This window comes from Chrysemys picta, chromosome 4 (genome assembly GCF_011386835.1).
Source record: "Chrysemys picta bellii isolate R12L10 chromosome 4, ASM1138683v2, whole genome shotgun sequence".
Lineage (NCBI taxonomy): Eukaryota > Metazoa > Chordata > Testudines > Emydidae > Chrysemys > Chrysemys picta.
In genome coordinates, this window is record NC_088794.1 from 91,999,542 (window position 1) to 92,011,969 (window position 12,428).

General features: G+C 44.1%; 1 protein-coding gene across 3 annotated transcripts in view; it reads left to right on the forward strand.

The window, feature by feature from the left end:
* Window positions 1–3,738: 3,738 nt before the first annotated feature.
* The window catches only part of TTBK2 (tau tubulin kinase 2), a 314,450-nt gene continuing 305,760 nt past the window's right edge, over window positions 3,739–12,428 (forward strand). Inside the window, exon 1 of one of the 3 annotated variants that reach the window (XM_065595339.1) lies at window positions 3,739–3,946. The gene's annotated coding sequence lies outside the window, so the exon portion shown is untranslated. The remainder of the gene's footprint in view (window positions 3,947–12,428) is intronic. The other 2 variants (XM_008169904.3, XM_065595338.1) reach the window with 2 other exon arrangements.

The window sequence follows — 12,428 nt, forward strand, 5'->3', positions numbered from 1 at the left end:
GTTTGCATAAATGTTCATAGCAGTAATAGACTCTGAGACCCGCAATACATCTGAAATTAGAATCTAGAAAGACAACTACAATCCTTCACTTAGGACAGAAGAATCCTATGCACTGCTACAGACTAGGGATCGAGTAGCTAGGCAGCAGTTTTGCAGAAAAGTATGTAGGGATTGCAGTTGACGAGAAGCCGGATTTGAGTCAACAGTGTGCCCTTGTTGCCAAGAAGGCTAACAGGATTTTGGGCTGTATAAGTAGAAGCATTGCCAGCAGATCGAGGGACGTGATCATTCCCCTCTATTTGGCATGGTGAAGCCTCATCTGGCGTACTGTGTCCAGTTTTGGACCCCGCATTACAAGAAGGATGTGGAAAAATTGGAAAGACAAAAATGATTAGGGGGCTGGAGCACATGACTTATGAGGAGAGGCTGAGGGAACTGGGATTATTTAGTTTGCAGAAGAGAAGAATGACGGTGGATTTGATAGCTGCTTTCAACTACCTGAAAGGAGGTTATGGATCTAGACTGTTCTCAGTGGTAGCAGATGACAGAACAAGGAGTAATGGTCTCAAGTTGCAGTGGGAGAGGTTTAGGTTGGCTATTAGGAAAAACTTTTTCACTAGGAGCGTGGTGAAGTACTGGAATGGATTACCTAGGGAGGTGGTGCAATCTCCTTCCTTAGAGGTTTTTAAGGTCAGGCTTGACAAAGCCCTGGCTGGGATGATTTAGTTGGGGATTGGTCCTTCTTTGAGCAGGGGGTTGGACTAGATGACCTCCTGAGGTCCCTTCCAACCCCGATATTCTATGATTTTTGACAACTTCTTGCACAAATTAATAAATTGAGAAGTTTGTATCTAGTTTTTCTTGTTTTATAATCTCTGTCAAATGTAAAATCAGTATGTAGTAAAAAAGTTCAAATATGGATGAATAGCAGCATTGGAAACTGGATTATCTTTTCTTTGCATGGACTAGTACTAGTTAAGGTTAGGTAAAGTGACGTGATGAATTCACAGCCAAGTTAGAGTTAGCTAGAATTAACTTGCTAACCAGTGGCTTGATATCTGTGCTACTGACTCCTTCACTGCAGCTTAAGATCCCCCTTTTCTGGCTACTCCAGAACCTTCTCCTAAGGTTCTAGCTTCACTTTTCCCCACATCTTCTGATCTATGTACACCCTGGCTGTAGCTCCACAAAGTTGTGAGACCTCCTCATCAACCTCCTCCTGGTGCTGGCCAAAATGTCCATGTAAAATACCAGGAGGAGGATGCTGGACGAGGGGGTGCTCTGCGACTATGGGGCCTACCTCTGTTCCTCTCTTGGCTCATGCATCCGGGCAGAGGTCCTCTGGGCCGCATCTGCTGGCTCCCTAGACACCTTTGAGGAGCAGTGGGTATTGTCCAAGGTTCTTTGCTCAGTGTCTCTTTCCTGATTCCTGATTTTGTACCTGTGACACTCACTCCTGATCCTGTTATTCATTAGTTGTCCCCTGTAATTATTTGAACTCTGGGTCCCTCACCCTCAGGCTTCTCCTTCAGGCTGGGGGAGGGGCCTTCAGACACAGATTTCAATAGGTGCAGCTTAAGATCTTTCTGTTTAAACAAGTCATCACTTCTGGCAAATAGATACAGAAGTGGCACTTACCTCAATTATCTTTGATTTATTAATTTCAAAGGCTGCATGACAAACTTGCATATGCAGCATACAATAACCAGACTAGGGCAGTAGTGCACATTGCTGTGACTAAACATCAGACTACATCTATGTTTTCACTGCAAAAAGAGGTACGTTTTTACATCAAGATAACTAAGTCGAATTACACTCTGCTATTCTAATCCTGGGCCCTGCATGGCTCTTTTTAAACACTTTAATCTTGACCTGCTACTTCAGTAGCTTGGGCATCTCTTGAGCAATCCATTTATTGATTTCAGTGTCTATTTTTCTGGAGGACTAGTAGACAAACATATTTACTCACTCTATTCTAAACCCAGTTTTAAACTTTAGAACAATTTTCAACTGGAATTTTCAAAACAAGTCCATTTATCTTCCTTCTCTTTAAGGGAAGTAGGAGACCTAGGTTCTACTTTCAAGTCTCCTGCAATCTGAAACACTGCTCAAGTCACTTAAACCATTCAGTTTTCCCACCTGTAGAATGGGGATCATACTGACCTAGCATTCAGGAGAGTTGTGAGGCTAAATTAATGTATGTAAAGTGTTTTGAAATCCTTCCTATAGAACAGTGTGAAGTATTATTGTTAAAAACACAACTTATTTGACCACACAATTGCCAATTGCTGTATGAGGTAGTGAGTGCTATCAGTCTCTGTGCTTCAGTAATGTCATGTAAATATAAATAAAAATACAAATGTGTAGAGGAAAATTAAATGTACAAAAATTAAATATAAAAATACACACCCTCCTCCAAGCAGAATTTTTCACTCTGCTATTATTGATTTTACGTGGAGGTGTGCAAGTACTGTAGTGATGGGTGGCAATATAAAACCCTCAGATAGAAAGGTTAGAATCTCTAAACTGAGTAGCATATGTGCACCATATAGTCTAGATATGAATAGTGTGCATGGGGGAATAAGTGGGATTGATCCTGGAAATGAATGGAAGTAATTTTGGAAAGGCTACTATCTATATTTTTGGGAGGAATTTGGAGAGAAATTGGTGGTTTGACATCCGAGAAGAGGTAAGAAGCAGGTGACTCCGGCCTCCCTATATGGGGGGGTGGGCACAATCTAAAGGGGAGGATATGTGACCCCCCCATATGTCTCTTCTGTCCAGCACCACCATCCCTCCGCGCCCAGCTAGGGGCCGCCACGCTGCCTCTGCCCCACCAGAGTTACCTGCAGGGCTGTGGGGGTGGGGGACTGTCCTTCTCCCAGGCTGGGGAGGTGGTCGCAGCAGGAGCGGGCCACCCCTTCTGCTCTCTGCCCCGGCCTGGCTGCTGGGCACAGGAGCTGAGCAAGCCGGAACCATGCGGGGGGGCGGAGGGGGAGAGGGGAAGCTGGCTTGCTTGGCCCTTGTCCCCGACTCAGTCGCCTCCCAGCCAGGCGCTCTCAGGCAGCTGCTGTGCTGCACAGAGCAGCGACCCAGAGCAGCCAGCGTGAAAAGCGGCTGCTCCCGGGATCCCGCCCCTTTCACTCCATGCCTGGGCCTGGTTGCCAGGGAGAGTGGCATAGGGTGCCCGGGGGCAGACGCAGTGGGAGAAGGACAGAGCCCCTCTCTCTTCCCCTCTCTCCCTCACCCTCGGGTATGCCAAGCAGCACTCTGTGGGGGCACTTGACCCTGCATGTCTCTCCACGCCTCACCTATGGAACTTTCTACGATAAGGATAAGGGCTCATTGGTGCTGGAAAGATGGAGCCTTCTTCGAGGCTGGGCCAAAAATACAGATGGAACTCCCATAGGAGCGAAGAACTGTCACAAACTTCACCATAGAGTGCAAGGTGCCACTCTTCTTGAACCTTCCTTTACTATACACACAGAGCAGCCTGTATCTAGAGAAAACAAACCCTAACCCCCATTCCGGCAGACGCAGGTGGAGATGGAGAATAAACTACATGTAACAGCTGGAAGTCACGTCTCTTAGAGCCTGTCTTCACTGCAGTGTTAGCACGAAGCATCATTCGACGGTTGCACCTAACCCCACTCCTGTGCACCCACACGCACCTCTAGCAGAGGTTACACTCAGCTCGCCGGCTGCTCGGGGAGTGCAGGCTGGAGCTGGAGTGCTGCTGAGGGTGGAGCTAGCAATGCAGTGGGGACGCAGCTACTCTGCTGCTCCACTGTTGTTTTGCTGCTGCTCTCACTCGAGCGAGGGGAACCAGAGCCCGGGCTGCAGAGGCGAGATGCTCCAAATGCATCCCGGGAAGGCGCTTGGACGCTGCGGTGATGAGCGCAGAATATGACCCTGCACGGAACAGAGGGCACCTCACTCCGCCTGGGTAAGTCACAGGAAATCAGTCGTCCCGGCTCCTAGCCCTGGGCTTTAACTATCATCTCCCGCCTCCTTTAACAGCGCAGGAGAAGAAACGTCTCTCGGCCACCCACCGCCTCCGCAGCGGCAGCCGGAAAACTACAATACCCAGAATGCATTTCTGCCATGCGCATGCGTGCAGACCATTGTGACTCTGTTAACTGGTTACCGCTGCTCTCAAGCAAACCTGAAGACAGCGGTATTTCCAAGGCACGTCCTCCTTTCATCATCAGTGATAATCCTGTCAGCCAATCGGCGGGCGAGAAGCTCGGTAGCCGTCAAATCAGCGTCCAGCATGACTGCAGATGGGCGGTGCTCTCAGAGACGGCAGGCTAGTTAGCGCTCGGAGGGGGGGGGGAGTTTATTGCGACGGTAGCGAGACCAGTCGGGTCCAGCGGGGACTGCAGCAGACATGGGAGAGGCGGCAGAGAAGGGGTTAACCCTGCTGGGGTGGGGCACGGGCCCCGCAGTACCCCATTAGCATTCCTTGCCCCTCGGCACTAGTCACCCCTCCCGGCGGGCTCCCTCCCAGGCCGGCAGTCACCATAGAGACCGCACGCGATGGGCAGCCGGCTGAGCCGGGCCCCGCGGCGCTAGCCCTGACTGCAGCTGAGGGGCCGCAGGGGCGCTCTCTCCGCAGGCGTTAACCCGGCCCCCCGCCGTCTGACTCGCCCCGTCGGGGAGGAGCCGCCGCCGCCGGCTCGGCCACGTTCCAGGTGAGAGCCACCCGCGAGGCTCAGATGGTCTAGACCTGCCCCCCGCCGGGCCCCGCCGCCTTACTATTGTGTTGTTGTTATTTATGGCTGGTCCTTTGTCTCCACGCGGGGCACTGGGGACGGGGGCCTAGGGCGGGCGGGATGCCAGGGGAGCTAGAAATATCAAGGCATTCTTCGCCGGCGCATCCCTTAGCGGATGGCGACTGGGGCCGGAAAGCGAGTGGGACCATTCGGGATTGGTCGCGCCGGAGCTAGGGGAGAAGTGTAATTTGTGTGTGCCCGTTAATGGGTAATAACCGGTGACATAAGGGTGATGAGCGCTAAGGGGCAAGGGAGGAACCTTCCGGGCTACAGCAAGATAAGATCCCGTTGCTAGATAATTCCCCGATTGGTTGCAGACGGACTACCAGTGACGGATGGGTTTTGCTGCATAAAAGCACTTTGGGTCGTTCGGATGAGAGGTGCTGTTCAATGCTGGAATCCAGCAGTCTTACTCTCCACCTTGGCTTTTCTACTCTGAAGTTAAATTTATAGGCACATGATTATGCTTTTTAGTTTCTCTTACTAGAAGAGGATACACAATATTATTAGCAGATATTTGTCACTTGATGTTGAAACAGCAAAGTTTATAATAGATTTTTGTTTTCTTATACACACACATCCATATCATATTTGTATATTATATACATGTATGGGTAAGGATGGATGGAGAATCTGTCTGGTGTCTGTCACATTAAGCACTGGAGACATTAACAGCAGTTGCATCAATATATGAATACAGATATGAGACATGCCTCGGTAGGCCATAGTTGTAACAAATAAACAAACAAATCTAATATGGGAAGGGCCTTTTAAAAATACGATTTTATCCACCACTGGTAGTATTTAAGGATGTAAGAAAATATATTATTTCTGAATGTATAGAATGAGGGTTGAAAACTGTGTTACAGCATCCTTGCACTTCTGTTATCACGAGCGCAAAAGCAGTGAGAGGACAAAGATTGGTATGGAATTTCTAACCTTGACGGTATATGCTGTGGAAATAGGAAACACTCTTTAGTGTAGACAGGGATGGACTTACAAATTCTGATCAACTATTGTATGTCAATTAGAAGAACAAAAGAAGTGGCATGGTTATAGCTTAACATCTTCTATGCAATGCATAGTATTTATGCTGAAGGTATTTATGATGAAGGTGAAAGGGAATGTGTGAAATGGATTATAGTGAAGACATTTCTTATGCAGACAATGTACATGGAGAAACAGTATTTAAAATTAACAAGCTGCTTTTATTTTAAGTGAGAGAAATTTATTAAGTGCCATGATACATTTGTTGCTATATACATTTTTTAATATTAAGAAATGAGGTCCTGTAAAAACCTCAGAACGAGTGGAGATTCTGAAGTTGAGCGGTGAAGTTGCAGTATCAGAATAATAATTTAAAGCCAATAAGATATATTGATTATTGGGGTGGGGGAATGCAAAGAACATTGTACTGCTTATTGGTTAGTTAAATATAGTTAGCATTGAAATGAATGAATGAATTCTATGTTGCAGATCTGCCAAAAGCTTAGTTTTTGTTATAAATCCTCTGTAGGCAATGCTGTCTCTTTGTTGGGGTGTATCTGGATGTGTGTTAATTCATTTTTGCTACAATAATTGAGAGAACAAGAGGTTAAAGGTGATATGATCCTGCAAATTTTTTTGTGTCCGTAGTAGCATTGACTCTCAACAGTGAAATGTTGGACAAATGTATTCAATATTCTGGGTAGCTCAGTACAGAATCTTTTCACCTCTTGACAATGACTTCTCAGGATTATACAGTGAAATGTCCTAGTAATGTATTTGAGTAAGCAAAGTACTAAGTCTTAAAGTTAAAGTATTATTCTAGAGGTAGTCTTGTTAACATCAGTTTGATTTGTAAAGGATGAGCAAAGTGATTTGTGATGTGTATAAAAAAGTGACTATGTACTTTTTGCTAATGCTTTTTATTTGGCTTTCATAAAGTTATTTTTTGGCACAGTATATCTAAATACTGTGTTACAATGGAAATGTATTATTAGCTTTCTTCAGAAAACATTTCCATTTTTATTTTGATTTGCTTCAGATCTGCTACTGTGTACTTGGTAGCCACTGTGTCTTGAACCTCTTTGTGGTATTTTGGAAGCAATAGGGGATTAGGCAGAGAAATTCAGATTGATGGAAAATGTGTGAGAGTGGAAGCCCATGAGACATTAATCAGGTCTGATGGAGTTATATAGTACTGCATGTTGCATTTTCTGTTAAATTGTGAACACTGCAGTTTTCAGGCCACCAAGGGTTATATGCAAAAAGAACAGGAGTACTTGTGGCACCTTAGAGACTAACAAATTTATTAGAGCATAAGCTTTCGTGGACTACAGCCCACTTCTTCGGATGCATATCGTAGGGTTATATGTATACTAAAATAAAAGTTGGATTGTTTTCTAAAAGGAAAACACTTTTCCTTATCCATAACCATATTTTAACTTTTATAGCAAGAAAATTATAGAGAGCCCCAAGATAGCCAATTATTTTTATTATTGTATATACAATATTAAACATCAATTTGGAATGTGCAAAGTACAGTATAAGACAATCAACAATATTCTTTTTATATCTCCTGTTAAACTAAGACTTGATCCTACTGTAAGAATACACTGACAATTCTAAAGCTGGTGTTCTATATAGTTTCTGTGTATTCCCATTTTCTGCATCATTGTCACCTTCTGCTCTTTTAAACCACTATTTAAAACTGTAGAATCTGGCTAAAGGGGCAGAGAGACAGCTGCCTATTCAATTTAAGACAATACTATTCTTTGCAATCTCAGAGGAATGCCTGGTATATGGGCCAGCTAGCCACTATTCCCCCTCCCCTTCCCAACTCTTGAAACACCCTCTACTCCAGTGACAGATAAACCAGGAACCTAACAGATCATTCAGAATTTATCATGTTTAATAGACAATGTACTAATCATACAAGAGTTAAAGTTTGCAGAATCAGATTATTACAGATTGCACAATAAAATATCCAAGAACTGTAGATTATGCTTTGGTTAAAAATGACTTGTCATCAACCAGATAATGTATTTATTTCTTCTTGGCATTAGTGGTGAAAGAGATTTGTTCATCAGATTAAAATGAAATATATATATTTACCTCTTTTTGACTTGTTAGAATATTAACATAGGAATTAAATTTCTGATTTATCTTTCATATTTTTTTTTAATCTATTGCATTTCACTCAGTTTAGAAAGTGAAACTAGACAGGATAATTTAAATTCTTACACACCCACCCTGTTCTTTATTGGTTGGACTGTGTATGCTACAGGACAACATTTAACAAAGGTCTTCATTGAAAATCTTGAACACCACATAATGTAAATAGTTTTTTAAAAACAAAATTTAGGCCTAGACAGGTTTTTACACCATGCCTTGTGATGCCCCTACATATCACTTCTCTCAAAACATCACCCAACCTTTTACTTGGTCTAAGTTTATAATCAAACCCTTCAGGATGGTTTTTTTTTTTTTTTTTTTTTTTTTTTTTTTTTAATAAATTGTCTTTTGATATATGTATACATTTTCCATTTGACAGCTTCTTCCACCCCGTTTATTAAAAATTTGTGGTATGTGCTGAACTCCATTACACTTTTCATCCTGAGCTAGGTATGGAGTGTGGTATGCTCATAAGAGAACACAATACATATTGTTATGACTGAGCTGGATGAAACCTTGTTGTGGGCTAAGTTTAAAAAACCTCAGTGAGGGTGATGGGTTTGAATGCACACATCAGTTAGCATAACTGTAGGGAGAAGTTAATCACAAACCCCCAACTAAAAAGGAGTTTTAGGCTAGGTGGGTTGAGGGGCTTTTACTTGAGTATTGTTTTGGGGTAGTGTGTGTGCGGGAGGAAAGGTTTAAGAGGTTTGGGACTGTAAGCTAAGAAACTATTCTTGTGTTTCTGGTTCCTCCTGCATTTGGAGAAGTAGGACTTTGCACATTACTTGTAAATAAATAAGGTTGCATCAAAGAAAATATGGGACTCTATTGTCAATTTCTGCCCCCAATTAGAACATTCCCATGGCCTTGGACTTTGATGAGCTGCTACAGTTCAAAAGGGACAACACCACTAATGATATTTGATGTTGGGATCTCCTATTCTCACATTATGTCTGGTTCTGAATAATAAGATCTGGAATCGCAGAAGGGTGGATGCCAGAGAATGGTTTAACTTATCCAGGGTAGTTGGATTGTTCTAGGTCTTAAACGTGGATATCATTACTTTTTTTTTGTTTTTGTTTTAAATAACCTCCTCTACCTTTTAAATAGTATTGGTGATTTTTGTGAGGAGTTTGTCTATTTATTATATTTAATATATCCTCTTAGATGTGAAACTGTTTACTGATATGATTGTCACCACAGAATCACATGACCTTGTTTGCCTTGTGATAGTCTTCTCCTGAGCATGTTCTCTCTGCAGTAGAAATTCAGTTCATGCCAGTTTTGGCATCCTCCTTTCTGCATAATGCTTTCAAAATGGTGAAAAATTTGTTAAGATTACTTGTGATTTTTGCTGGTGGAGCACTCATTGCTATAGGTAACTTTAGAAATTATAAAATGCTGTACTACTATTAGGGTTGTGTCATCATTATGCAAACTTTTTTTTAAACTAATTCACTATCCCATAAAAGCTACCTTAGATTTTTTAAAATTTACAAATGAAAAAAACTCTGTTCAGTCACTCTTGTTTTGACTTAAAAAAAAAAAACTTTATTGCTTTTAGCCTTTTTACTTTGACTTTTAAAATATATTGTTGTTATACCTAGGGCCTTACCAAATCCATGACCATGGAAAACGCGTCATGGACTGTGCGATCTTGTCTCCCCCTGTGAAGTCTGGTCTTTTGTGTGCTTTTACCCTATACTATATAGCTTTCATGGGGGAAATCAGCGTTTCTCAAATTGGGGGTCCTGACCCAAAAGGGAGTTGAGTGAGGGGGGGTGCGTCACAAAATTATTTTAGCGGGATCGTGATATTGCAACCGTTACTTCTGCGCTGCCTTCAGAGCTGGGCAGCTGGAGAGTGGCGGCTGTTGGCTTGGCACCGAGCTCTGAAGGCAGCACTCTGCCAGCAGCAGTGCAGAAGTAAGGCTGGCAATACCATACCATGCCATTCTTACTTCTGCACTGCTGGTGGTGGCAGCACAATACAATACAATACACACTTTAAAATGTAGTATGAATATTTAATATTTATTGTTTATTTTCTAAATATGGATTGCATGAAAGGCTGTAATGGCTTTGAGGAAACTCTTCTTGTCTGTCAGATTAATAATGGGAATAGGTTTGTTTGTGTGTTTTATTTGGCAGCTCAGCTGGTGAAAAAGAGCATCTCTGCTTAGACCAGGACTCTTCTATTATGTAAGAAATTGTGTGACATGACTTCATTGGCATTTTGAACAGTATGTTTGCAATATACAAACTGAACTACTGAGAAGGTCACCAAAAGACTTGCATATCTTTTGGTCATCTAACAGCTTGACTATTAGGTATACTGTTGTGGTCTAGGAGCAGTGTTGTGACAAATTAAATTTACATGGGAAGATTATTATTTGATTACTAGTGCTACTTTGTAGTCAACTTTTGATGATGGATACAGACTCTTCACCCATCTCATCCTAAACACTTTCTCACTATTCATTCATTCATATATATATATATATATTTTAAAAAGGCCAGAAGGAGACCATTGTGATCATCTAGTTTGAGCTGCATAAAGCAAGTCATGGGACTTCCCTGAATTAATTCTTGCTTCAGGTCCAATAACTGTGGTTGAACTAGAATATATCTTTTAGAAAAACATCTGATCTTGATTTTAAAAATTTCCAGTGATGGAGAATCCACCATAACCCTTAGCAAGTTGTTCCAATGGTTAATTACCCTCACTGTTAAAATTATTTGCATCTTGTTTGTAGTCCTGACTTTGTCTATCTTCAACTTCCAGGCATTGGATCTTGTTATACCTTATGTCAGCTATGTAAAGAGGTGGGCCTAGAATCTGGGGCTTTGAGGACCCTTGGTCACTGACACTCCCTTGTCACCACCAGCAGAGACCGATGAAGCAGCACCTCACTAATCTTGAAAGGTCAGGTCATAGAGGAAGTCCTGTCAGTACATCCAAGGCCTAGAGTGCCTGATTGGCTTGCACTCATGACTTAAGCTAGGAAGTGACCTGGTTGGATTGTCCAAACAACTGAGCAGACTTCCTATTGCTGCCACATTGGACCCCACTCTTTGCTTGTCTCCTGTGATCTGCATCCAGTCCTGTTCTTGGTTCCTCCTGCCTTACTCCAGCACCCAATCCCAGTTCCTGCCTTACTGCTGCTCCTTGACTCATATCTGGTTCCTGCTGCTATGCCTCACTTTTGACCATCAGCTCTGAAATCTGACTCTGACCCTGGCTTGATTCTTGACTCTGACTCCAGCTCTGACCTCTTGGTTTGACTCCTGATGCTGACTCTTGCTCTGATCGTTAGACAAGACTGCCTATATCCTGGTTCCAAACATGCTAAATTGAAGAGCCCTCCATCATTACATTTCGATTCCCCATTTAAGAACGTACAGTTTGTAGTCAAGTCACGGCTTAATTTTCTCTTTAAACTAAATAGATTGAGCTCCTTGAGTCTCTCACTATAAGGCATGTCTTCAATTCTTTAAACATTCTCATGGCTCTTTTGAATCCTCTCCAATTTTTCAACATCCTTCTTGGAGTGTGGACACCAGAACTAGACATAGTATTACAGCAGCGGTCGCACCAGTGCCAAACAAAGAAGTAATATAACGGGGTGGCCCCTCTCATTCTCTGCCTATCAGACTGGGGCGGGGGAGGGCTCGGGGTTTCTGCCCTGCAGGGTGGTGGGACTAGGAGCTTCTGGCAGAGATGACTAGTGCCTGTTGAGAGTGGGGGGACACAATTTAAAGGTTTGTCCTCCCCCCCGCCAACAGCTTGAGTTATGCCCCCCCCCCAGGAATGCCCCCCCTCTTATCCTCAGCGGCCCTCCCTGCAGTTCCCAAGTGCTAGCTCCCTGGGGAGGCAGCCACAAACAGCCGGGAGCTGCGGGAAGGGGCCACTGCTTTAGCTCTGTGGAGAGAGGCAGCAGCAAAAGCAGAGGCTCTCCCTGGAACTCCCAGCTCTCTGCCACTGCCTCGCCCCACTGCTGCAACTCCCAGCTTGCCTGCTCCAGCAGCTGCCATGCAGGGAGGGAGCCCTGTGGCACCATGTGATCGAGTGGGGCAAGCAAACCCTGGCAAAAATCGGGGGGTATATGACCCCCCCCCCCATACCCCACCTCTGCTTAGCAGAGAAGGGGGACTGGGGACTTCAGCCCTGTGGGGCATGTCTGCTGAGTCTTGGGGCTTTCAGAGCCCCCCCCCCCATGGGATGTGTCTGCTGGGGCATAGAGTTTCAGCAGGAGCAGGGCAGAGGGCAGAAGCCCCAAACCCCCGCAGGTGTCTCCCATGCGGCTGAAGCCCTGAGGACCACCCCCCACCTCACCCTGACAGGCTGCCCTGGCTCTCAAACTTCTGAAGATTGTCATGTGCATCTCAGAGGGTCAGTAAGTTTGGCCACCCCTATAATATAACTTCATATTCCTCTGTTAATACATGGTAACAGGATGCTCTGCTCCTTTAAGGACCTGGGGCCAGCTAGCAC